The sequence below is a fragment of the Electrophorus electricus genome, chromosome 15 (genome assembly GCF_041902795.1).
Source record: "Electrophorus electricus isolate QZ-2024a chromosome 15, ASM4190279v1, whole genome shotgun sequence".
NCBI classification, from domain to species: Eukaryota; Metazoa; Chordata; class Actinopteri; order Gymnotiformes; family Gymnotidae; genus Electrophorus; species Electrophorus electricus.
In genome coordinates, this window is record NC_137511.1 from 11205480 (window position 1) to 11207984 (window position 2505).

A 2505-nucleotide genomic window follows, 5' to 3' on the forward strand; every position below is an offset into this window, starting at 1 on the left:
AAAGTAGAATTAAAGTGAGAAGTTCTCTCACTATAACCCTTTTACCCACTGCCCTCAGTAAGCACGCGTGCGCGCGGACGCACATCCATCTACACGTTGGATAACAAGCTGTTGAAAAACCTCTAAATTAATCAGCCAATGTGGCCATTTTGTTCTGTAACGGCTTTTTGTGCGCTCGCGTGTGTGCGCGCAGCCACGTGGGGTAGGTGAACCAGGTAGACTACAAGGAAAGACTCCCATCAGTCCGAGCCGCGGTAAACAGGGTACTTCTGCATAACGCTCCGACTTTTTTTCTCCGCTGTTTCCATAGCAACGTCTATTTTCCAGCCCTATCTTTAATGAAAAGGTAATGAAAGAAGCGTAGCATTCCCAACTTCATTAGTCTGCCAGCACGAGAATTTGCAATAAGGAAAGAGAATCAATGGCCTGGTCGTTTACGGAAGCGCGCTAGCCTCGTCGTATATTCAACACTTTCTTTGGCTAAAAAATTCAATAACAATGAGGCTAAATTTGGGTGCGCTTTACGCTTTTTAAAATTGCAGTCTATCTCACGGTGTGGGCCACCCCTCTGATGATGTGATTTTCATTTAGCTTTTACTCCGTACTGTCTTTCTTCGCTCACTTCTTCCAGAGCAGGTAAAAATGTCCACGCGGATTTGACTTCCTAATCGAGGTTTCTTCGGTTGACGCAGGTAAGAAGCTCCCCTCCTGTACATGCGTACCTGTGCGCGTACTTGTGTTCTTTTCAACAAAACTACAAGGTGATGAGGCGCCGAAGCCTGACTCCGGAAGGGAGTCGATCCAAGTGTATGGTAAAAGCAATTAATTAGCCACCAGAATCAGCCAATTTCCTGTGAGACGCACAGTAAGAGCTTTAAGGACGTAAGGTTTCACTGAGCGAATGCAATGAGAGGCAAATATCCGACGCAGAATGAGAACGATTTCTTTCTAAATGCAAACTCCATCTTTGTGCTATTATTTATATGAATAAACATTTTTTTTTTTACGTAAAGAGTAGCTCGGCAGATAAATGGTTGACTGAAACGCGTGATCTATATATATATATATATATATATATATATATATATATATATATATATATATAAACAGTAAACTGATTTATGCTTGCCCATTTTTCATACCTGTAACACCTAGATCGTCCCCATCTCGCCACCCCACGTCAAACGTGCCGCCCTGCAATCATTGGAGAGAACGGACCGACCTTTGCACGGAGGATGCAAGCCTATAAAAAGCATAACATTGTGTCCAACGTCAAGCCTTGGAACAAGTAGACACACACACTCCCCAGAATATACTCGATAATTCACATTCATTCTCTAGCTCTTAAACATCAGTGTTTTTTTTTTTTCCAAATTAGATACAACCGCCCTCGAATTAAAGATGACATTCTGTACATTGAAATTAGTTAGGTTAGATCTTATGTTCAGCAGCAGAGTCAAAACATCAGAAAATGTTGTCCCTGTCCAATTACATGTGCAATGTACCCTTTTTCTTTATTTTATACATTACAACTAAATTAGCTCAATAAAGATTTGATACTTTTCTAGGGGGGTTAATCTACAGTGAGGCAATTTTTACAAAGTCAGTTGCAATTAAGTAGTGTCTTGTTACTTTACATTGGGGATGGTGCTGGTATCTTCCTAGTTTAGCTATGATAACACAGTAACATGAAGAATTCCTCCTGACAACTGTAAAACTGAAACAAAAACACCTCAGGCAGGATTCTTCATGATTCATCTATACCTCATTCTCCTTCTCTTTTCTCCCACCCTCTCCCTCCCCTGTTGTGCCTCTCTCCATCTCACTCTCTCTTTCTCCCTCGCTCCATCTCAGGGTGAAACACTCTTTGTCCTTGACCTCTCTGTGAACTCTTTGGAAGGGTGCTGGTATAGAGATTAAGATTTTCCAAAACAGCACCAAGGGAGCTTCAGCAGGAAAGAGACACAAGGACCTCTACAGATACCCACAACATCAGAAAAAAAGAACATGCACAATGTGCACACTATACTAAAACTAACACACACACACACACACACACACACACACACACACACAATGAATACAGTATAACAAAAACAACCTTCCCCCCACACAAGCCTGCAAATGCAGCCTAAATGCACAGTATCATGAAAAACCACACAAACACATACACGATATTGTACTTTACAAGTGTCCTGTACTTCCTAATAGAACAGGACTGAGTGGGAAGTGGAGATTCAACGGGTGGATGTGCTGCAGGGCATAAGGGCACCTCCCTCTCCCCTCTCTCTTTGGAACAAAAGAACACTGCTTATATGTCTCTCTCTCTCTCCCTCCCTCCATCTCTCTCCTTCTCCTTCTCTCTTTTTCCCTCTTCCCCGCTCGCTCTTTCCCTCTTGCTCTCTCTCCCTCTCCTCTCTCACATTTCTCTGCGCAGAATTTATGACCTGTCTCTGAGGGAGATAAGGCTTGTAAGAGTGTGTGTGGTAGTTGGCAGGTGCAGAC

The 2505-nt window shown here is 42.7% G+C and overlaps 1 long non-coding RNA gene across 1 annotated transcript; it reads left to right on the forward strand.

Moving 5' to 3' along the window:
• Positions 1-208: 208 nt before the first annotated feature.
• On the forward strand, positions 209-1281 carry LOC145651313 (uncharacterized). The gene is made up of 3 exons (XR_014117180.1): positions 209-346; positions 632-692; positions 1156-1281. It is a non-coding gene; the product is annotated as an uncharacterized LOC145651313 (long non-coding RNA).
• The last annotated feature ends 1224 nt before the right edge of the window (positions 1282-2505 follow it).